Raw genomic sequence first — 25,993 nt, forward strand, 5'->3', positions numbered from 1 at the left:
TGGCAAAAGGTAAACGTAATAATCATACTAACAGAAACCAAGACCACTCACCATCATCAGAACCCAGCACTCCCACTTTGCCCAGTCCAGGGCACCCCAACACACCGGAAAAGCTAGACACGGATCTAAAAGCATATCTCCTGATGATGGTAGAGGACTTCAAGAAGGACTTTAATAACACACTTAAAGAAATACAAAGGAACACTGGTAAACAGGTAGAAGACAGTAAAGAGGAAGCACAAAAATCCCTTAAAGAATTGCAGGAGAACACTGCTAAAGAGTTACAAATCCTTAAAGAAAAACAGGATAACCTAATCAAACAGGTAGAAGTCCTTAATGAAAAACAGGAAAACACATCCAAACAGATGATGGAAATGAACAAAACCATACTAGACCTAAAAAGGGAAGTAGACACAATAAAGAAAACCCAAAATGAGGCAACACTGGAGATAGAAACCCTAGGAAAGAAATCTGGAACCGTAGATACGAGCATCAGCAACAGAATAGAAGAGATGGAAGAGAGAATCTCAGGTGCAGAAGATTCCATAGAGAACATCGACACAACAATCAAGGAAAATGTAAAACGCAAAAAGATCCTAACTCAAAACATCCAAGAAATACAGGACACAATGAGAAGACCAAACCTACGGATAATAGGAGTGGATGAGAATGAAGATTTTCAACTCAAAGGACCAGCAAACATCTTCAACAAAATTATAGAAGAAAACTTCCCAAATCGAAAGAAAGAGATGCCCATGAACATACAAGAAGCCTACAGAACTCCAAATAGACTGGACCAGAAAAGAAATACCTCCTGACACATAATAATCAGAACAACAAATGCTCTAAATAAAGATAGAATACTAAAAGCAGTAAGAGAAAAAGGCCAAGTAACATATAAAGGCAAGCCTATCAGAATTACACCAGATTTCTCACCAGAAACTATGAAAGCCAGAAGATCCTGGACGGATGTTATACAGACACTAAAAGAACACAAATTCCAGCCCAGGCTACTATACCCAGCCAAACTCTCAATTAACATAGATGGAGAAACCAAAGTATTCCACGACAAAACCAAATTCACACATTATCTCTCCACGAATCCAGCCCTTCAAAGGATAATAACAGAAAAAACCAATACAAGGACAGGAACCACGCCCTAGAAACAACAAGAAGGTAATCCCTCAACAAACCTAAAAGAAGACAGCCACAAGAACAGAATGCCAACTTTAACAACAAAAATAACAGGAAACAACAATTACTTTTCCTTAATATCTCTTAATATCAATGGACTCAACTCCCCGATAAAAAGACATAGACTAACAAACTGGCTACACAAACAAGACCCAACATTTTGCTGCTTACAGGAAACTCATCTCAGAGAAAAAGATAGACACTACCTCAGAATGAAAGGCTGGAAAACAATTTTCCAAGCAAATGGTATGAAGAAACAAGCTGGAGTAGCCATTCTAATATCTGATAAGATTGACTTCCAACCCAAAGTCATTAAAAAAGACAGGGAGGGACACTTCATACTCATCAAAGGTAAAATCCTCCAAGAGGAACTATCAATCCTGAATATCTATGCTCCAAATACAAAGGCAGCCACATTCATTAAAGAAACTTTAGTAAATCTCAAAGCACACATTGCACCTCATACAATAATAGTGGGAGACTTCAACACACCACTTTCACCAATGGACAGATCATGGAAACAGAAACTAAACAGGGACACAGAGAAACTAAGAGAAATTATGAATCAAATGGATCTGGCAGATATCTACAGAGCATTCTATCCTAAAACAAAAGGATATACCTTCTTTTCAGCACCTCATGGTACCTTCTCCAAAATTGACATAATTGGTCACAAAACAGGCCTCAACAGATACAAAAATATTGAAATTGTCCCATGCATCCTATCAGATCACCATGGACTAAGGCTGATCTTCAATAACAAAATAAATAATAGAAAGCCAACCTTCACGTGGAAACTGAACAACACTCTTCTCAATGATACCTTGGTCAAGGAAGGAATAAAGAAAGAAATTAAGGACTCTTTAGAGTTCAATGAAAATGAAGCCACAACATACCCAAACTTATGGGACACAATGAAAGCATTTCTAAGAGGAATACTCATAGCTCTGAGTGCCTCCAAAAAGGAACTAGAGAGAGCATACACTAGCACACCTAGAAGCTCTAGAATGAAAGGAAGCAAATTCACCCAAGAGGAGTAGACGGCAGGAAATAATCAAACTCAGGGGCGAAATCAACCAAGTGGAAACAAGAAGAACTATTCAAAGAATCAACCAATCAAGGGCGCTGGTTTTTTGAGAAAATCAACAAGATAGATAAACCCTTAGCCAGACTCACTAGAGGGCACAGGGAAAGCATCCTAATTAACAAAATCAGAAATGAAAAAGGAGACATAACAACAGATCCTGAAGACATCCAAAACACCATCAGATCCTTCTACCAAAGGCTATACTCAACAAAACTGGAGAACCTGGATGAAATGGAGAAGTTCCTAGACAGATACCAGGTACCAAAGTTGAATCAAGATCAGGTTAATGATCTAAACAGCCCTATATCCCCCAAAGAAATAGAAGCAGTCATTAATAGTCTCCCAACTAAAAAAAGCCCGGGACCAGATGGGTTTAGTGCAGAGTTCTATCAGACCTTCAAAAAGATCTAATCCCAGTTCTTCACAAACTATTCCACAAAATAGAAACAGAAGGTACTCTACCCAACTCATTCTATGAAGCCACAATTACTCTGTAATTAAAACCACAAAAAGACCCAACAAAGATAGAAAACTTCAGACCAATATCCCTCATGAATATTGATGGAAAAATCCTCAATAAAGTTCTTGCTAACCGAATCCAAGAACACATCAAAACAATCATCCATCCTGACCAAGTAGGTTTCATCCCAGGGATGCAGGGATGGTTCAATATATGGAAATCCATCAACGTAATCCAGTATATAAACAAACTCAAAGACAAAAACCACATGGTCATCTCGTTAGATGCGGAAAAAGCATTTGACAAGATCCAACACCCATTCATGATAAAAGTCTTGGAAAGATCAGGAATTCAAGGCCCATACCTAAACATGATAAAAGCAATCTACAGCAAACCAGTAGCCAGTGTCAAAGTAAATGGTGAGATTCTTGAAGCAATCCCTCTAAAATCAGGGACTAGACAATGCTGTCCACTTTCTCCATACCTATTCAACTTTGTACTTGAAGTCCTAGCCAGAGCAATTCGACAACAAAAGGAGATCAAAGGGATACAAAGGGTAGGGAAGTGTGGGGCGCTATGGGGGACTTTTGGGATAGCATTGGAAATGTAATTGAGGAAAATACGTAATAAAATATTAAAAATTAAAAAAAAACAAAGGGATACAAATTGGAAAAGATGAAGTCAAAATATCACTTTTTGCAGATGACATGATAGTATATCTAAGTGACCCTAAAAATTCCACCAGAGAACTCCTAAGCCTGATAAACAGCTTTGGTGAAGTAGCTGGATATAAAATTAACTCAAACAAATCAATGGCCTTTCTCTACACAAAGAATAAACAGGCTGAGAAAGAAATTAGGGAAACAACACCCTTCTCAATAGTCACAAATAATATAAAATATCTTGGCGTGACTCTAACTAAGGAAGTGAAAGATCTGTATAATAAAAACTTCAAGTCTCTGAAGAAAGAAATTATAGAAGATCTCAGAAGATGGAAAGATCTCCCATGCTCATGGATTGGCAGGATCAACATTGTAAAAATGGCTATCTTGCCAAAAGCAATCTACAGATTCAATGCAATCCCCATCAAAATTCCAAATCAATTCTTCAACGAATTAGAAAGTGCAATCTGCAAATTCATCTGGAATAACAAAAAACCTAGGATAGCAAAAACTCTTCTCAAGGATAAAAGAACCTCTGGTGGAATCACCATGCCGGACCTAAAGCTCTACTACAGAGCAATTGTGATAAAAACTGCATGGTACTGGTATAGTGACAGACAAATAGACCAATGGAATAGAATTGAAGACCCAGAAATGAACCCACACACCTACGGTCATTTGATCTTCGACAAGGGAGCTAAAACCATCCAGTGGAAGAAAGACAGCATTTTCAACAAATGGTGCTGGCACAACTGGTTGTTAACATGTAGAAGAATGCAAATCAATCCATTCCTATCTCCTTGTACTAAGGTCAAGTCTAAGTGGATCAAGGAACTTCACATAAAACCAGAGACACTGAAACTTATAGAAGAGACAGTGGGGAAAAGCCTTGAAGATATGGGCACAGGGGAAAAATTCCTGAATAGAACAGTAATGGCTTGTGCTGTAAGATCAAGAATTGACAAGTGGGACCTCATGAAACTACAAAGCTTCTGCAAGGCTAAAGACACCATCAATAAGACAAAAAAACCACCAACAGATTGGGAAAGGATCTTCACCTATCCTAAATCAGATAAGGGACTAATATCCAATATATATAAAGAACTCAAGAAGGTGGACTCTAGAAAGTCAAATAACCCCATTAAAAAATGGGGCTCAGAACTGAATAAAGAATTCTCACCTGAGGAATACCGAATGGCAGAGAAGCACCTGAAAACATGTTCAACATCCTTAATCATCAGGGAAATGCAAATCAAAACAACCCTGAGATTCCACCTCATACCAGTCAGAATGGCTAAGATCAAAAATTCAGCTGACAGCAGATGCTGGCGAGGATGTGGAGAAAGAGGAACACTCCTCCATTGTTGGTGGGATTGCAAGCTTGTACAACCACTCTGGAAATCAGTCTGGCGGTTCCTCAGAAAATTGGACATAGTAGTTCGGGAGGATCCAGCAATACCTCTCCTGGGCATATATCCAGAAGATGTCCCAACCGGTAAAAAGGACACATGCTCCACTATGTTCATAGCAGCCTTATTTATAATAGCCAGAAGCTGGAAAGAACCCAGATGTCCCTCAACAGAGGAATGGATACAGAAATTATGGTACATTTACACAATGGAGTACTACTCAGCTATTAAAAAGAATGAATTTATGAAATTCCTAGCCAAATGGATGGACCTGGAGGGCATCATCTTGAGTGAAGTAACACAATCACAAAAGAACTCACACAATATGTATTCACTGATAAGTGGATATTAGCCCAAAACTTAGGATACCCAAGATATAAGATACAATGTGCTAAACGCATGAAACTCACGAAGAATGAAGACCAAAGTGTGGACACTGTGCACCTTCTTAGAATTGGGAACAAAACACCCAGGGAAGGAGTTACAGAGACAAAGTTCGTACTGTGATGAAAGGATGGACCATTTAGAGACTGCTGTATCCAGGGATCCATCCCATAATCAGCTTCTAAACGCTGACACTATTGCATACACTAGCAAGATTTTGCTGAAAGGACCCAAATATAGCTGTCTCTTGTGAGATGATGCCGGGGCCTAGCAAACACAGGAGTGGATGTTCACAGTCAGCTATTGGATGTATCACAGGGCTCCCAATGGAGAAGCTAGAGAAAGTACCCAAGGAGCTAAAGGGATCTGCAACCCTATTGTTGGAACAACATGATGTACTAACCAGAACCCCGGAGCTCTTGTCTCTAGCTGCATATGTATCGAAAGATGGTCTAGTCGGCCATCAATGGAAAGAGAGGCCCATTGGACTTGCAAACTTTATATGCCCCAATATAGGTGAATGCCAGGGCCAAAAGAATGGGAATGGGTGGGTAGGGAACTGGGTGTGAGGAGTATGGGGGACTTTTGGGATAGCATTGGAAATGTAACTGAGGAAAATATGTAATAAAAATATTAAAAATTAAAAAAAAACAAAAAAAAAACCCAAAAAAAACCAAAAGGATATACCTTCTTCTCAGCACCTAATGTACCTCCTCCAAAATTGACCATATAATTGGTCACAAAACAGGCCTCACAGATACAAACATATTGAAATTATCCCACGCATCTTATCAGATCACCATGGACTAAGGCTGATCTTCAATAACAGCATAAATAATAGAAAGCCAACATTCACGTGGAGATTGAACAACACTCTACTCAATGATACATTGATCAAGGATGAAATAAAGAGAGAAATTAAAGTCTTTTTAGAGTTTAATGAAAATGAAGCCACAACATTCCAAAACTTATGGGACACAACGAAAGCTGTCTTAATAGGAAAACTCATAAAGCTAAGGGCCTCTAAAAAGAAACTAAAGAGAGCATACACTAGCAGTCTGATAGCACATCTAGAAGCTCTAGAATGAGAGGAAGCAAATTCATCCAAGATGAGAAGAGGGCAGGAAATAATCAAACTCAGGGCTGAAATCAACCAAGTGCAAACAAAAAGAACAATTCAAAGAATCAACCAAACCAGAAGCTAGTTCTTTGAGAAAATCCACAAGATAGATAAACCCTTAGCCAAACTAACTAGAGGACACAGGGACAGTATCCTAATTAACAAAATGAGAAATGAAAAAGGAGACATAACAACAGAACCTGAGGAAATCCAAAACATCATCAGATCCTACTACAAAAGACTATACTCAACAAAACTGGAAAACCTGGATGAAATGGACAACTTCCTAGACAGATACCAGGTACCACAGGTAAACAGGATCAGATTAATGATCTTAAGATTCCCATCTCCCCTAAAGAAATAGAAGCAGGCATTAATAGTCTCCCAACCAACAAAGCCCAGGACCAGGTGAGTTAATACAGAGTTCTATCAGACCTTATAAGAAGACCTAATTCCAGTTCGTCTCAAACTATTCCGCAAAATAGAAACAGAAGGTACTCTACCCAATTCATTCTACAAAGCCACAATTACTCTGATACCTAAACCACACAAAGATCCAACAAAGAAAGAGAATTCAGACCAATATCCTTTATTAATATAGATCCATAAATATGCAATAAAATCCTCACAAACCGAATCCAAGAACACATCAAAATGATCATCCCTCATGAACAAATAGACTTCATCCCAGAGATGCAGGGATCGTTTAATATACCGAAATCTATCAATGTAATCCACTATGTAATCAAACTCAAAGACAAAAATCACATGATCATCTCGTTAGATGCCAAGAAAGCATTTGAAAAATCCAACACCCCTTCATGATAAGTCATGGAAAGATCAGGAATTCAAGGCCCATACCTAAACATAATAAAAGCAATATACTGCAAACCAGTAGCCAACATCAAAGTAAATGGTGAGAAGCTGGAAGCAATCCCACTAAAATCAGGGAAAAGACAAGGCTGCCCACTTTCTCCCATCCTATTCAATATAGTACTTGAAGTCCTAGCCAGAGCAATTCGTTAACTAAAGGATATCAAGAGGATAAAAATTGGAAAGGAAGAAGTCAAAATATCACTGTTTGCAGATGATATGATAGTATATATAAGTGACCCTAAAAATTCCAACAGAGAACTCCTACACCTGATAAACAGCTTCAGTGCAGTAGCTGGATATAAAATTAGCTCAAGCAAATCAGTGGCCTTTCTCTACACAAAGGATAAACAGGATGAGAAAGAAATTAGGGAAAGAACACCATTCACAATAGTCACTAATAATATAAAATAATTTGATGTGACTCTAACTAAGGAATTGATAGATCAGTATGACAAGATCTTCTTGTGTCTGAAGAAAGAAACTGAAGAAGATCTCAGAAGACGGAACGATCTCCCATGCTCATGGATTGGCATGATTAATATAGTAAAAATGGCTATCCTGCCAAAAGCAATCTACAGATTCAACGCAATCCCCATCAAAATTCCAACTCAATTCTTCACTAAGATAGAAAGGGCGATTTGCAAATTCAACTGGAATAACAAAAAACCTAGGACAACAAAAGTTATTTTCAACAGTAAATGAACCTCTGGTGGAATCACCATGCAGGCAATGCAGTACCTCAATCTGTACTACAGAGTAGTTGTGATAAAAGCTGTATGGTACTGGTACAGCCACAGACAGGTAGATCAATGGAATAGAATTGAAGACCCAGAAATGAACCCACACACCTATGGTCACTTGATCTCTGACAAGGGAGCTAAAACTATCCAGTGGAAAAAAGACAGGGTTTTCAGCAAATGGTGCTGGCACAACTGGCAGTTATCATTTAGAAGAATGAGAATTGATCCATTCTTGTCTCTTTGTACAAAGCTCAAGTCTAAGAGGATCAAAGAACTCCACATAAATTCAAAGACACTGAAATTTATAGAGGAGCTATTGGGGAAAACCCCTGAAGATATGGGCACAGGGGAAAAATTCCTAAACAGAATAGCAATGGCTTGTGCTGTAAGATCAAGAATCACCAAATGGGACCTCATCAAATTGCAAAGCTTCTGTAGGGAAAAAACAAAACAAAACAAAACAAAAAACCCAAAAACCAAAACAAACAAACAAACAAACAAACAAAACCCAAAAAAACAAAAAGGCCACCAACAGATTGGGCAAGGATGTTTACCAATCCTAAATCTGATAGGGTACCTATATCCAATACATACAAAGAGATCAAGAAGCTGAACTCCAGAAATACAAATAACCCCATTAAAAATGGGGTACAGAGTTAAACAAAAAAATCTCAATTGAGGAATACCAAAGGACTGAGAAGCATTTGAAAAAAATGTCCAACATCCTTAATCATCAGGGAAATGCAAATCAAAAGAACCCTGAGATTCACCTCACACCAATCACAATGGCTAGGATCAAAAATTCAGGTGACAGCAGATACCCCCAAGGATGTGGAGAAAGAGGAACACTCCTCCATTGCTGATGGGATTGCAAGCTGGCACAACCACTCTGGAAATCAATCTGGCGGTTCCTCAGAAAATTGTACATAGTACTACTGCTAGATCCGGCAGTACTGCTCCTAGGCATATATATAGAAGATGTTCCTACTGGTAATAAGGACACATGCTCCACTATGTTCATAGCAGCCCTATTTATAACAGCCAGAAGCTGGAAAGAACCCAGATGTCACTCAACAGAGGGATGGATACAGAAAACGTGACACATTTACACAATGAACTACTACTCAGCTATTAAAAACAATGGATTTATGAAATTCTTGGGCAAATGGATTTATCTGGAGGATATCATCCTTAGTGAGGTAACCCAATCACAAAAGAAGTCATTTGATATGCACTCACTGATAAGTGGATATTATTCCAGAAACCTAGAATACCCAAGATACAACTTCCAAAACACAAGAAAATCAAGAAGGAAGATCAATTCGTGGATAATACATTCCTTCCTAGAATACGGAATAAAATATCCATGGAAGGAGTTGCAGAGTAAGTTTGGAGCTAAGAAGAAAAATGGACCATCCAGCGAGTGCCCCACCCGGGGGTCCATCCCATAATCAGCCACCAAACACAGACACTATTGCATATGCCAGCAATATTTTGCTGAAAGGACCCTGATATGGCTGTCTCTTCTGAGGCTATGCCAGTGCCTGGCAAATACAGAAGTGGGTTCTCACAGTCGTCTATAGGATGGAACACATGTCCTCCAATGGAGGAGGTAGAGAAAGTATTCAAGGAGCTGAAGGGGTCTGCAACCCTATAGGTGGAACAATGATATGAACTAATCAGTACCCCCAGAGCTTGTGTCTCTAGCTGCATATGTAGCAGAAGATGGCCTAGTTGGCCATCATTGGGAAGAGAGGCCCCTTGGTCTTGCAAACTTTATATACCCCAGTACAGGGGAAAGCCAGGCCCAAGTAGTGGGAGTCGGTGGGTAGGACAGCAGGACGGGGAGGGTATAGCGGACTTTCGGGATAGCATTTGAAATATAAATGAAAAAAATATCTTATAAAAAAAGAATGTAAAAAAAAAAGAAAAGAAAAAGAAGAGTATCTGTTCATGCGCACATTTAACTTGCTAATTCCTCAATCTTTAATTTAGCTTTTGTGAAATCTCCACAAATATGTTCGGCTTCTTAGCATTTAAATTAATGCCCCAATCCGTGAACACAATCATGCACATCCACACCCTGTTTTACAGAGGATCCGTTTTTCAGTTTTGAGTCATAAATGCCTTGTCCTGAACGGAAAAACGTTTTGACTTAGAATTTTAGTACTTCTCTCCAGAGGTTAGGCACAGCCCCGAGTTGGGGAATGAGACCACCCACTTATCTCCAAAATTTTAACTCAGAATTGCTCCTGTCTAAAAAGGAAAGGAGACAAAGGGTGGAGCAGAGACTGAAGGAAGGGTCATCCAGAAACTGTCCCACCTGGGTTTTTCTGGTAGTCACCAAACCCAGACATTATGTGGTTGCCAAGGCATACTTGCTGACAGGAGCCTGATATAGCTCTCTCCTGAGAGGCCCTGCCAGAGCCTGACAAATACAGAGGTGGATGCTCTCAGCCATCCATTGTTCTGAGCATAGGGCCCCAACATAGGAGTTAGAGAAAGGAGCAAAGGAGATGAAGGGTTTGCAACCCCGTAGGAAGACCAATAATATCAACCAACCAGATCCCCCAGAGCTCTCAGGGACTAAACCACCAACCAAAGTGTACAAATTGGACCCAGGGTCCTAGCCGCATATGTAGCACAGAATGGCTTTGTTGGTCATCAATGAGAGGAGAGGCTCTTGGTTTTGGTTTTAGGGTTGATATCCCAGTGTAAAGGAATGTTAGGGTAGTGAGGCAAAAGTGGGTAGATGGGTGGGGGAATGTTAGGGTAGTGAGGCAAAAGTGGGTAGATGGGTGGGGGAATACCCTAATAGAAGCAGGGGGAGGGGGCATGGGATGGTGGGTTTGTAGAAGGGAAACTGGGAAACGGGATAATATTTGGAAAGTAAATAAATAAAATAAGATAAAGAAAAAAGCTTTATTTTATTATGGAATGTTGTTATTTTTCCAGCTACAGTGATTGCAAGTTCTGCTGGGCATAGTCTGGGCAGGCATCTCTGGTCTCTTAAGAGACTGTAGAACATCTGTTCTCAATAGAGTCTCTATTGAAAAGTCAGCTGTTATTCTAGCAGATCTGTGTGTCTGTTATTGGATCTGTTGGAGTCGAGTGAGAGGTGAAGATTTTCAGTTAGACTATATATTCACCTGGCCAGAGTGGCCTGTGGGTTCCCTGAGAATATAAACATCTTACTGAGCTCTAGTGAGCCAACTATTTTTTTGTAAACAATTTCTTATTGTTTTGATAGTTCCAACCCAACATTGCTGAGGGATACACTTCCTCACATGTAGACATCTTCCCACAATTTTCTCCACAAATCTGAAGCCACAAGTGGTAGAGGTCAGTAAACTCAGGACCCACGATAGAGAAAACAGAAAGTACACATTTGACCGTGAGATGCTATTTATCTGAGGCTATGTGAAAGATGACGCTTGCCCACTGATGTCAGTACAGATTCTTGCCTCTCATCCAGACGTAACTGAGAGGATGTAAAGCCAAACCTCGAGAACCCACATAAAAAACTATGAAGGGACTAAATTTGACTAGGAAAATGAACTTATAGTTTGTCTTGAGAACCAAACCTATTTAAAGATAAAAATAAATAAATTAAGATCTTCCAGCTTAAGCACTACTGCTGACATTCATACTCACATGACACTCATACTACTAGAAAAGTACATATTTTTGGCAAATGCCCCTTCCTTTCCAGCCTTCTCCTCAGACCCTGCAGCCACCATGATGTTGATACCTAAGAGGAATCAGACTGCCATCTATGAACTCCATTGTAAGGAAGGTGTGATGGTTACCGAAAAGATGTCCACATGCCCAAACACCCCGAGTTGGCAGACAATAATGTGTCCAACCTTCATGTCATGTGAAGACCATGCAGTCTCTCAAGTCTCGAGGCTACATGAAGTTTGCTTGGAGACATTTCTCCTGGTACCTTATGAATGAGGGCATCCAGTATCGCTGAGATTACCTGCACTTCCCTCCAGAGACTGCGGAGATCATGCCTGTGACCCTGCAGTCTGGGCCGAACCCTGGCAGGCTTCGGCCAAAGATCCAGAGGGTGACTGGTCTTTAAGATTCACAAGAGGGGAGGCAGACAGAGACACCTACAGAAGGAGTGTTGTGGCCCCTGGAGCTGACAAGAAAGCTGAGGCTGGGGCTAGCTCAGCAAATGAGTTCCAGTTTAGAAGAAGCTTCGGTCCTGGACCTGGTCAGCCACCTCAGTGAAGTTGGAGATTCTGTTTGATTGAGTAAACTTTAGAGAAAAACAAAACAAAACAAATACATTTTTAAAATTTTCATTAATTAAATTAATGAAATAATGATGGCCCACTAGGCCATTTTCTGATTCATATGCAGCTAGAGACACGAGCTCCAGGGGTGTATTGGTTAGTTCATATTGTTGTTCCACCTATAGGATTGCAGATCCCTTCAGCTCCTTGGGTACTTTCTCTAGCTCCTCCATTGGGGGCCCTGTGATCCATCCAATAGCTGACTGTTAGCATCCACTTCTGTGTTTGCAAGGTCCCGGCATAGTCTGACAAGAGACAGCTATATCTGGGTCCTTTTAGCAAAATCTTGCTAGTGTATGCAATGGTGTCAGCATTTGGAGGCTGATTATGGGATGGATCCCCGGATATGGCAATTTCTAGATGGTCCATCATTTTGTCTCAGCTCCAAACTTTGTCTCTGTAACTCCTTCCATGGGTGATTTGTTCCCAATTCTAAGAAGGGGCAAAGTGTCCACACTTTGGTCTTCGTTCTTCTTGAGTTTCATGCATTTAGCAAATTGTATCTTATATCTTGGGTATTCTAAATTTCTGGGCTAATATCCACTTATCAGTGAGTACATATTTCTTTTGTGATTGGGTTACCTCACCCAGGATGATGCCCTCCAGGTCCATCCATTTGCCGAGGAATTTCATGAATTCATTCTTTTTTAAATTATTTTTATTTATTTTTATAATATTTTTTATTATGTATTTTCCTCAATTACATTTCCAATGCTATCCCAAAAGTCCCCCATACTCCTCCCCCCCAGTTCCCTACCCACCCATTCCCATTTTTTTGGCCCTGGCGTTCCCCTGTACTGGGGCATATAAAGTGTGTGAGTCCAATGGGCCTCTCTTTCCAGTGATGGCCGACTAGGCCATCTTTTGATACATATGCAGCTAGAGTCAAGAGCTCCGGGGTACTGGTTAGTTCATAATGTTGTTCCACCTATAGGGTTGCAGATCTCTTTAGCTCCTTGGGTACTTTCTCTAGCTCCTCCATTGGGGGTCCTGTGATCCATCCAATAGCTGACTGTGAGCATCCACTTCTGTGTTTGCTAGGCCCCGGCCTAGTCTCACAAGAGACAGCTATATCTGGGTCCTTTCAGCAAACGCTTGCTAGTATATGCTATGATGTCATCGTTTGGAGGCTAATTATGGGATGGATCCCTGGATATGGCAGTCTCTAGATGGTCCATCCTTTTGTCTCAGCTCTAAACTTTGTCTCTGTAACTCCTTCCATGGGTGATTGTTTCCAATTCTAGGAAGGGGCAAAGTGTCCACACTTTGGTCTTCATTCTTCTTCAGTTTCATGCGTTTTGCAAATTGTATCTTATATCTCGCTATACTAGGTTTCTGGGCTAATATCCACTTATCAGTGAGTACATATCATTTGAGTTCTTTTGTGATTGTGTTACCTCACTCAGGATGATGCCCTCCAGGTCAAACCATTTGGCTAGGAATTTCATAAATTCATTCTTTTTAATAGCTGAGTAGTAATTACACAATTACTCCATTGTGTAAATATACCACATTTTTTGTATCCATTCCTCTGCTGAGGGGCATCTGTGTTCTTTCCAGCTTCTGGCTATTATAAATAAGGCTGCTATGAACATAGTGGAGCATGTGTCCTTCTTACTTGTTGGGACATCTTCTGGATATATGCCCAGGAGAGGTATTGCTGGATCCTCCGGTAGTACTATGTCCAATTTTCTGAGGAACCGCCAGACTGACTTCCAGAGTGGTTGTACAAGCTTGCAATCCTACCAACAATGGAGGAGTGTTCCTCTTTCTCCACATCCTCACCAGCATCTGCTGTCACCTGAATTTTTGATCTTAGCCATTCTGACTGGTGTGAGGTGGAATCTTAGGGTTGTTTAAGAAGGTGGACTCCATACCTCCTTTCCTAACCACTTACCTCTACATTCATTCCCTCTTCCACCACATCCCCCTCTTAGCAAAACAAAACAAAGCAAAAACAAAAATTAAATTGAGTTTTTATGCGGCCTATGTACTGTATACATCTACTGGAGCATGGTTGACTTACCAAAGGTCAAACTATTAAGCAAAACAGACTCTCCATCTTTCAAAAGCTATCAATTGACAATTACTCCTCAGCAGGGAGGGGGACTTCCTATCCATTTGTCCTCTCCATATTGTGATTTTGTCTGGCTTGCGCTTGCATAGATCTTACACATGCTGTCACAACCATTGTGAGTTAATATGTACAGCCACACTAGTGTTTCTTAGTATTCTCCCACCACCCCTTACTCTTACAGTTTTTCTGAGCTCTCTTCTACAATCATCCCTGAGCCTTGGGAGGAAGGATTGTGATGCAGATGTCATATTTGGGGCTGAACCTTTGACACTGTCTTGTTCTCTGCACCTTGACCATTTGTGGATCCCTGTGTTAATCATCTAATAGAAAAATAAGCTCTTATTGTAAGAAATGTGTGACACACAAATCTATAGGAAGAATAGGTTAGCAAGACTTAATTTAATAGTATTTCCGTGTAGTAGAGTAATAGTGGTAAGTTCTATCCTTAGGCTTTTAAACTATCTAGCTATAGGTTCTGGTCTCTGATAACAGTACCTAATATGGGTTCCATTGTGTGGAGCAGATCTTAAATACAGTCAGAAAGCGATTGGTTACTCCCTCGACATTCGTGCTACTATAGTATCACTAAGTGTGTCTCCCCCTGTCATTATTGTACACAGGGTACACAGCTGGGGAAGGCTGATTACTATTCTCCTCTGAAACTGTGTATAACATCCTACAGCACTCTGAAAGCCAGCCCTCAAGGATGAGGCCTCCACATAAAGACTAGCTTTATTTCTCAATATTCTATGACTCAAATGTGGAGTGTATGTGTGTTCAGCCGTTAGGTCATACCATCAAGTTCTGGAAGGTCACCAAGAGCAGTGACAATAGCATGTAGTGTATGGGTATTTTTTATGGCCTCACTGGCCAGTAGTGCCAAGAAAAGTGAGCCGTGGCTGGCATTCAGCTTCTATTTGTCAGTATGTGTCATCTACAGGGCCATTGTTGCCATTTTTAGGTTTCCTCAGTTAAATTCTTTTAATATATGGGTATTATTTTCCTTAATATTATCTCTTTAAAACCCTGTGATAGATTTTAATCCCTGTGCTGTTAGCTTCTCAAATTCTTCAAAGCCTATATATAATTTTAGGATTTTGAAGGATCAGACCCTCTGACCAGTCCAGAAGCCATAGGTCTTACAGTTCCTCAGCTCCTCCTGTGATCACACTGGTTTTGTATATGTTCTACCCCATTGCAAACAGGTCCTCCCCTGAACTCTTCACAGTCTATCTTCCCTACTTTAGCTTGTCATAAGCATTGTTCCAGCAACAGTGCTTACCATCTTCCATAACCAGGTAAATTTCCTTACGTCTTCCCTCTCATAATACTGTGCTGACTCAAATGGTACGCAAACATCTTTTTGTATAATTATATGACTTAAAATCTTCTCTACCACCTTCCAAGAAGGAGCCACATCTAGCTTTTAACTTGATCCTCTGCAAATAGAACTGCCAGTACACTTAGGCTACAGAATATTTATTTTATGGATCAAGAAAGGAACTAATTGTTTTAGTGCCAACATTACACAAGAGTCTCGGGCTGGATTCAGGAGCCTTTAGCTCAATACATTTGTCCAGACACCCTGGACACAGCACACTTCTGGTTTGCATAGCTGCAAACTTCATACTGTGTAGGTGGTCTTCCATGATAAAGAATCCGTTACATACTTTTTGGTAGAATGTGAGTTCTTTTAAGCTAGGGATAATCTTGGGTTACTGATTTCTCAGAGAAAAGAGATGATTACTATTACAGATTCGTTTTAGAAATGCTTGGAGAAGACAGATAGTGACAAAGCAATGCTTTCATGTTCTTGTTTTTTTGTTTATTATATCTCAGGTCATATATATATAGATAGATAGATAGATATAGATATGTGGTTGCAAAACTTAGTAGCTAGCAAGCTACAGAAAACAAAGACCACCATAGATCTAAAAATGACACATACTTTGTTTCTTATAGAAAGTGAAATTGTCAGCCTATTTGAACGAAGAATGGAACATGTTAAAAGTAAAAACTGAAAAAAAATGTTGTGCTTTTAAGACAATATAGAATGGCAATTTCTAGTGAAAAATCTTGACAAGACACTAAGAATACATTTTTTAAAAGATACTGGGTTAAAATAAACATGGCAACTTTTCTTGGTTTAGTAAATAAAATACCATGGTTAACCTTCTTCCATGATACTGCTATTTAGGCGAAATGCATCGTAACAATCCCACACTGTACCATTTATGGCTGCATCTACACAGACCCAGTGATTTGTACATACAACATTCATTTCAAAAGAGCAAGGGGAATAAACCCAGAGCTTAAAGCAGGAGAGACAGCTGTTGAATTCAGTGAGAATTTTCCATTTGAATAGCAGAAGGAAATCTTTCCTTTGAAGAGTAGACTAAGGAGACATTAAAGATTCCTAACCACCCAACAATAGGCACTTAGGATGCCAAATATTTATGCATTTTCTCTCTGAAGCCCAGATATTTTATGCAAAATTTTCTTTTGAATTTCAGGCAACATTTCAAAAACATTTTGCTTAAGGAAGAAAAAATCACCCATCTGTTCTCAACTGCAGGGGAATGCAGTGTAAAGACTTAGCTGGAGCTCCTCCTTCATTATCACTGTGCCTTCCCTGTGTGCTACAGAAGAATTCTCTCTAAAAATTCCACCCAGTGCATTGAATCAGGTGGTGGAGTGTATCCTTTGTATTTTTGCCTTTTCTCACTGGACTACAGCCGCCTGGAGGGTAGGTATAATGCCACACATGATTGTAACCTGGTCTCATAATCTGGGCTGGTGCACATTAGACCATTTTGTTTATTCTGTACATATAAAAATTGCTCATGTTGAGAAAAAAATCGTGTACTTTAGGAAATGTTTACATTTTCTTAAAAGAAATATGTATATACGTCTTTTATATTTCAAATTATGTCTTTGATTGTGAGTCAAACCAAGTGTACAAACTTCTCCCTTTGTAGTTCTGGAGCTTGAAAACAATGAAATGATTAACCAAGGTACAATCTGTAGAACCACAGAGGTTAGGTATAGAGGAAGGGACTTGGCAGGTGTACTGGCTGCTTTTGTGTGTCAACTTGACACAGGCTGGAGTTATCACAGAGAAAGGAGCTTCAGTTGGGGAAGTGCCTCCATGAGATCCAGCTGTAAGGCATTTTCTCAATTAGTGATCAAGTAGGGAGGGACCCTTGTGGGTGGTACCATCTCTGGGCTGGTAGTCTTGGGTTCTATAAGAAAGCAAGCTGAGCAAGCCAGGGGAAGCAAGCCAGCAAGTAACATCCCTCCATGGCCTTTGCATCAGCTCCTGCTTCCTGACCCGCTTGAGTTCCAGTCATGCATCCTTTGGTGATCAACAGCAATGTGGAAGTGTAAGCTGAACAAACCCTTTCCTCCCCAACTGCTTCTTGGTCATGATGTTTGTGCAGGAATAGAAACCCTGACTAAGACAGCAGGAGATGGGGGATAGATTCTATTAGTAAAGGGAAATACAATAGCTATGGATGGATGGGGCAGCTGGAATGGGTAGATCAAGTGAGGAGGGAAGGGAAGAGAGAGATGAGGGAAGCAATATGAGGAGACACAGCAAAAATTAAGGTCAAGCTGAGGGATAGAATAGAAACCATATACAGTAGAAGATTCCTAAAATACATAAACATGAAGATGATCTAAAAGAAATCACCAAATAATGGGGAAGACAGAGCCTCAACTCAAAACCGATGAAAAGATGAAGACTCTCCAGATAAGACCTTGGAAATAAATCGTTTCCCATTTACTTAGTTCTCCGAGAAAACCACACTAGGACCAGGTGGTGTCCAGATAATTAACTTACCACAAGTGGACATTCTATATGCCAAACATCCATTACCCAAAGTACTTCAAGTGAGTTTGTGGCATATGCATTCTGCTGGTCCTCCATTGGATGTTAGGCCAATATAGGGTTCCTGGAGGCCTAAAATCTTTACTACTATAAGCATAGAGATTTCTTCTCTATAACACAGGGCTTCAATCTCAGCGTAGGAGGAATGGATTGCAAGATTTGATGTGTTTCTTATCCTTCTAAAATAAGATACTTCCACGTAAATGATCTTCTAAGTCTGGCAAACCATAAGACCTACTTTACTTAGTGAAGCCACTGATGCTGACGTCTGTAAGACTCCCTTAGTATCCCAGGCATAGGAAATACATCCAAAGTTGTCACCAGGGAGGGAAAGATCCCGAGACGCTGAGATAATGATACATGCAAATTTGACTAGATGGAGTAAAGAAACCATGAGAAACCTTATGGCTACCCCAAAGCCATAAGGTCTGTACAACAGGTCAGAGAGTGAGAATGGGAGAAAACAGGTTCCCAACTTAGGGGGTGGCTGTGTGCAGGCTTAGGATGTCATTTCAGGGAAGAACATATGACAATACTTTCCAGCCACATACCTTTCTCCAGGCTCTCAGGTGTCTATGAATATTTATACTAATGTGGTAAGTAATTATTCGTATTTCCAGAATGATTACTTTTATAATAAGCTTAATGCATAGATTTAACACATTACTATTAAACCCCAAGTCACTAGTAATTCATTGGTGTTTCATTGAGGAAAGAAATAAAATAATTCCCTCTTGGTATAATATATCCAAGAGTAAGTCCTGATTTGAATTCTCTACTTCACTTTCCCCCATATCTTTGCCTGGCATAAGAGTCTGAATCTGTGCCTATTGAAGACTGTCTTTATGAATCTTTTCCTGTCTCTGTCATTAACAAATTGTTTTTCTCTATCTTTTAGAACATCACTGCAAAAATACATGAAATAAGAGATATGTTACAGACATTTTTAAGATTTTTATAAGGGATCAAATCACTGACTCCAACTGACCCTAATAACAAAAAGTAGTAAAAACATTTTTATCAACCAGTACCTGTAGGATGTGTTCAATATTTTTTGGTGACTACATTTTTTAGAAGGTTGTTTTCAGCCTATATTTGCTATTTTCAGCAAATGATTATCATAACATACACACAACACAGGCATTACTCTTGCTTCTGGGGCATAGATGAGTATATAATTAGAGGTCACAACTATGCATCAGCTTAGGTTGTAAAAGTTGATTACAGGGGAAAGCCAACACAAGAAGGATCAGTTGTTACACTGCTCTCAGAAAGGCAGGTTAAACAAGCAGGCTGAGTAGTACACAGTAGGACTGCAGCCTTGACTAACCCTAAGGTGAATTATTAACTCAGCTATGAGATCCTGCAAAAAACTCAGTCTATTAGAATGAATTATTTTTTATCATAATATATTGCATAGCTTAATCTCTCATCTTTTCAGCATGTGTCAAGACACGAGCCATTTAAAGACTGTTGAGGTTTGTAAGCAGCCAAGAAATGATTATTAGTCAGGCATATTTTCTAAAAATACAAAGTCTATTTGTAACATTAAAATATTTTTATGATTATAACCTAATATATGAGCATAAATACTTTGCTGGCAATGGAAAATGCCAATCATTTGTCCTCTTATAAGGCTGAATGCTTTATGTTCATGAGGGACACATTGTTCAGATATATGGAGCAAGATTTTTAGGCCAGAAACTATTAATAAGCTCTGGAAACAGAGAATGGATCATTGTACTTCTAATTCAATAAAACTAGGATAAGGTGGTTGGCTTATTCAAATGGAGCAAAAAGGACCCCATTACCAGACTTAGCGCTGAATGATTTTGATAACAGTATTCTTCATTCCAGCAAAGAACATTAACTTTTGTGCTACTGTTTTCAAGCCTACGAGAACTATATAGCGATGCACCCCACCAACGCACACATATTCCTGTCTTTTTGAGATTGAAAACATCATTACTGGTCTTCTGTAGTCCTGAGTTCTGGCAATTACAAAATATCGAATTAAGGTCAGGCTTGGTATTTGAAAGTACTCAATAACTCAAGTTGGAATGTTTCATATTCTGGTGGCATATGCTTTTGTTTGCATCTCGTGTACATATTTTGTGTGTATTTATATTCATAGAACATTCTTTGTAAGAGTTCTATGAAAATAGAGGGTTGCTTAGATTTGAGGACAAGTTTCAAATAGTATGAAGTTAAAAGGAAGCAGTCACTGTATTAATCTGGTGAGTTCACCAAGATGTACTAAATTATAAATGCTCTGGTTTAGATTTGAGTCTTTTTAGAAAATATCAGTCTTCTGGCATAAGCTTCTACTCACATCTTCTGAAGCAAAATGACTCCTGGAAGTACATGTCATAGACCACTAATAGAAATTTCTTTTGTTATGGATCTGTGATACCCAAACTCTATCTCCTCCTTCTACCTGTCAGACTCTTGTCTTATTTCATGTTCTTCTTATTGTGCTCAAATTCTAGGTATCTGTATGCCTCAGTGTATCAGATGTACGTCTCTTTTCATCTCCTTAGTCATTTCATCAGGGTCGATGACTCTTGATAGCCTTAAAAACCTGTGAGTCAAACCAACCTTTCTGTTCCTGACGTTTTCCTGTAAATCTTAGATCATATCCCTTAACATGCCCATTATTAGCCAAATGGGATCTCAGACTTAATTTTACTAAAATAGATATCTTGTTGTCTCTCCAGTCTTTTACAGCTGAGTTAATAGAACTGTATGATATTTTACAAAGTTAAGAAAGTATGTCTATGTTTATTGTACCAAATAGCACATGATCATTGTCATGCAGAGCATTTTGCAAAAATTTTACTCCTGTGCCAATCAAGTAATAAAGCATTGCTTCTCACCTGCAGTAATTTCCATCTCCACCCCCTCACCCTATAAAGTATCTAAAGACCCTCTGTTTTCCCACTGGGTGCTGATGGCATCTAGCTGGATGTCAGGGCTACTGCTAATACACTGCAGCACACTAAAGGGCCCTATGTAGTAATAATAGGTTAAAAGTACCAGTGGTGTTAAGGCTGAGGACACTTAGGTAACGAAGTATGGTAAAGAAAAGATTAAGTATGTCTTCCTATCTGACAATTCAGGTGAATGAACTAGAAAGAACCTTGGGGTTGATTCCTGGCAATGGATCTGACTGTAACAAAAACCCTTGATATTTTACATTTTTAGCTTTAAGACTTCTCATAAGATGACTTCAGGTTGTCATGGTATTGTTTTCTCCATGATACTAAGCGGTTCTGATTCACAATGTCACAAGTGACAAAAAGGAAAGGAAGCAGTTGCGCATGCCTTATGATGAATGGTAGATAGGGGCCATCAAGGGGACCATGCCATAACAGATACAGAGTTAAATGTTTCCAATGTTGCCTTCAAAAATCTTTTTTTAAAAGTCAATGATTTAAATATCTTTTAAAGAACTTTTAAAACTCCAAGTATGATTTGGTTTATTATATTTGAGAATTGACATGTACCAACTTATTATGAATGTACACAAACAGTCCTATTCTCTGTCATCACTTACCTTTGCCTACGTCATTGCTTTCATCATGCAATCAGTCCTAATTTTCTTATTTAAGGCCTACAGTTACTAATCAAGTGTTATTAACAGCACAGTTGTTATTAGAGTCAAAGGGATAAATAAAACTCATTATGCTAAAGGATTTCTAAATATTATGTGTATATTCTAGTTGCCTTTATTATGTAAACAGTTCATTTTCATATGCAACAGTTAATTAAGTCCTGTTTTCATACTTAGAAGATCCATGGCTTCAGTGTTCATCATTTGCCAGATAATCCTGCTTTTGGCTTGTCTGAATGATGTGATCACAGGTTCTTATTTTATTCCAATCTAGATTAGTAATCTTCACTTTTACATCACACAGTATATATCTCACATTGCTCAGTGTCACTACTCTCTGAGGTCCAAGATTGGGAAGTAAACCCTTTCTTTGGTTTGGTGCTTCCCATATATTCTTTGGCCTATTTTTTCTGATATGATTTTAAGAAATGCATATGTCTTCATCGTCTCAGTTGGTTCTGATAAATTTCACAATTACTACTTCCAGTTCAGTCTATGCTGCATGGGTGATTCCTAACAAATGGTGGTGTATGCTTGTTTACCACAATCATCCTTCATCTTCAACATTGAGTCAAAGGTTGCTTGTAAAACAGTCTCTTGGGCAAACAAAGCACATTTTTAAAAGTCACTGTTTAACACAATAGGAGTGACTTAGCGTAGGGCACAGCCTGTTCTCAATAAAAGATTTAAGGCATTGTGGAACAATACAATTCCAGGCCAGGAACAGACAGATTTAGATTTTTGCCACATGGATACAATGAACAGGTTGTCAGTCCATGAGGAAACATGCCTAAATGACACACTCATACGTTCTACTCTTAGACACAAATGTAACCAATCAGTCTCCTGATTCTCCTTTCTTATCTGCAAAACCAGAGGACTGACTGTAACAGACACATTTTTTTTACTTCTTTAGCTTTAGAAAAGAAATTGCCTTCTCTGTGCATTCTTATCTATTTCACTTACCAGCTCTGCTTATCTTTTCAAAAAAGTGTTCATAAATATTATTGCTAATAGTGTTCATGTCACACTTTTGCAATCTCTGTGACTGAAGTAAAATTTTAAGATATATAATTTTAGGGATAGTATGCAGAATTTGTCAGATGTAGAGTAATAATGCTGACTATGTTTTTAGATTTAGGTTTTTCTAAATGACATTTTTAAAATTACAAAATGTAAAATTTCTACTGACTTAAGAATAATTAAAAATATATAGTGAAACAGGACTGTATAAGATATAGAAAAGTATGTACAATACATAAAATAGTAACCATAGGTAATAAAAGCAAGAATCATAAATGCGAGATAATATTATTTGCCACCGATTATAACATTACAATTTGCCAAACCTACTAGGTTCATATTGTCAGAAGAAATAGCTTTGTTAGCATTTTTTACTCTGTCTCTCATATGTCCTGAATAAATGTAGAGAGTGTTGAGAGTAAGTGTACTTTTACATAGTCGTTCATTAATTTTTTTCTGAGGAGAATATAGATTGTAGATTCATATACTATTTTATTTAACATTACTTATGTGGCATATGTGGGTGGTAGCAGTTCAAAAGATATTCCAAGATTGGCTGAAATCTCCACAGTGAGAAAAAATTAAAAATATGTATGTGTCACTGGGGTCCCAAAGCAGTTGACCCTCAGTCTTGTTTAGGAGAGTTGGCATTGGACATAGCTTGCTTATATTGTGCTAGCTCCTTGCCAGCAGGTCCGGGGGAGAGGAGGGAGGTCCTGGTCCCATTGGGGTCTTTCTGGGGCTGAGCGGGATGGCAAGTGTCAACTGCCCAAAAGAAACACACCTAGCAGGAAATCTTGTCGAAGTAGGAACTCAGCTCTATGGCATCAGCCTCTCTCTTATATAAGGTTGGAACATGAGGAGGGGGATTTTTGGTGGGGTAAGATGACATAAGAGGTGGGGAAAGGTGTTAGAGGGTATGGAGTGACTGACAGGGCCAATGACAAAACTCTACATCAACAAGGGGTGGGGGGGGCAGAGATAGGGCCAAACAGGCCTTGCTGAGTCATCCTGATATGGAAGTGACTGAAACAGGTCTCAAAACTGGAGCCAGGCTTAGGCTCTCCCACAAGAAACTCAAGCCAGGCTCTGGTTTGTCCTCAAGGCCCAAACCAGGGCCAAAATGGTACCCAACAATATTGGACATGAAAACCAGAAGCTAGAACATGTCTGAGCATTAATAAATAAAATATTGTTCTGGAGGGAAAGTTGGCCGTAATAATTCCCTGCTTCTTTGAAGAAATAGAAAGGTAATAAAATGGTAACAAACAAATAATATGTTGAAAAAAGCATGATAAATAAAATTGTTTCTTTATGAAATATAGCTATTTTAATTGTACAGTTGGAGTTATTTGTTTAATTAGGCATTAAAATGGGAGATTACTAACGCAGTTGCTTATTGTGTTTTATATTGTCTTAGTTAGGGTTTCATTGCTGTGAAGAGACACCATGACCATAACAACTCTTATAAAGGAAAACATTTAATTGGGGCTGGCTTACAGATTCAGAGGTTCCATCTGTTATCATCATGGCAAGAAGCATGAAGGCATGCAGGCAGATGTGGCTCTAAGGAAGGAGCTGAGAGTTTTACATCTTGATCTACAGGTAGCAGAAGAAGACTGCCACACTAAGCCTAGCTTAAGCTTGTGAGACCTCAAAGCCTTCCCCACAATGACATACTTCCTCTAACAAAGCCAAACCTGTTCCAACAAGGCCATATCTCCTAATTGTGCTACTCCCTATGGGCCAAACATTCCAACACATGAATCTATGGGGGCCATTCCTATTCAAACCACTACATAGATTATTTATCTGTTGCTGAGTTACAAATTATTTTGTTACAATGAGTCTAGTGAGGGATGGAATTTTACCTAGAGGTTCAAGTAAGAGAACATGCATGATGTTCAATGTTGCAGGAAGCCCTGGGGCTAACTATATTTGATGTTAATTCTATTATCCTTCGAGTGGTTGTGAACTAGGAATGAGTCAGCACTCAGGTGATTTCCTGTAAACCTGCTTCCCACCTTAACTTGTAAAATAAAGGAGAGCTGATGATTGGGGAGAAAAAGGGAAGGTGGAGTAGAAGGTTTAGGGAGAGAGAAGAAGGAGAAAATGGAAAAGGAAGAGAATGCAGAGGAAGAAGAAGAAGAAAAGCAGAGCAGAAGCACATGGCCTGGAGAAACCACAAATTACAAGGGGGTCTCTTATATGGGGAAGATGGTAGTGTAGCAGTAGATCTGCCCAATCTAGGTGCACAGCATGTATTCATATTAATTGAGTTGTTTTTTTCATTTCCTGGGCTTATTTGGGTTGGAGATGTACCACAATAGTTCAAAGTACTGATTTTATTTCCCTTTGTCTATGGAATACACATAAAAACAGTTGTGGGAACAGGGGGTAGTAATTAGCTAGAGAAGATTGTCATCTAACAAAATGTAATCTTAGGAATGTTCATCAACGTGCCCATAACCTAGTGGTTTCAATCAATGCCCTGGATCTTCCTTTGCTCAAAGGGAGGTGAATATAGCAAGGAACAGAGAGAGTCCTTGCTCACTTTAGAATCCCTTAGCCATACCCTTTGCCTGCAAATTATTCCCATCTATTCTACATACAAAGTACATGTTCACTCCTAAGGTTCTTGAGTGTCCTACTCCGTGATAGCAGTAGCACATAGTTCAAACTCTTATGCTTTAACTCAGGTTCACGAGCAGAGGGACCTTCAGAGTCTGAGCTGTTAACTAGAACACCCTAGAAACCATTGGTTCCCATATATGGATCTGTGAATCTCATCAACAAGGTATTCATTATGATGTATCCAACATGAAATGGTGTGATAGGCATGGGATGACTGCTCCAGGGTTATAAGTCACAAATGTGGAAAATAGAAGGTACACTGTTATTGATTTTTACTAGTATATAAACGAATGCAGCCAGACCAAAGTTAGGAGTTCCTTTTAGCTTCAAAGAGAAGTAATTTCTTAGTCTTACCTTCTAGACTCTTGGGTTTATCTTTGAGTTATTTTATTCTGGAAGTAATAGAAGAATACCATTAGTAAACTATGGGCTAAATATTTTATAATTAAAATATTTTAAAAAATATTTCAAAGAAATTTCAAAATGGACAGTGACATCTATAAGTTCACTATCCTTAG

General features: G+C 39.1%; 1 pseudogene; it reads left to right on the forward strand.

Annotated features, from left to right (window-relative positions):
• The first annotated feature begins 11,626 nt into the window (after positions 1–11,626).
• Positions 11,627–12,171, forward strand: LOC110297109 (small ribosomal subunit protein eS10 pseudogene; annotated as a pseudogene).
• The last annotated feature ends 13,822 nt before the right edge of the window (positions 12,172–25,993 follow it).

Source organism: Mus caroli, unplaced genomic scaffold, assembly GCF_978045245.1.
Source record: "Mus caroli unplaced genomic scaffold, Mus_caroli_1 scaffold_7, whole genome shotgun sequence".
NCBI classification, from domain to species: Eukaryota; Metazoa; Chordata; class Mammalia; order Rodentia; family Muridae; genus Mus; species Mus caroli.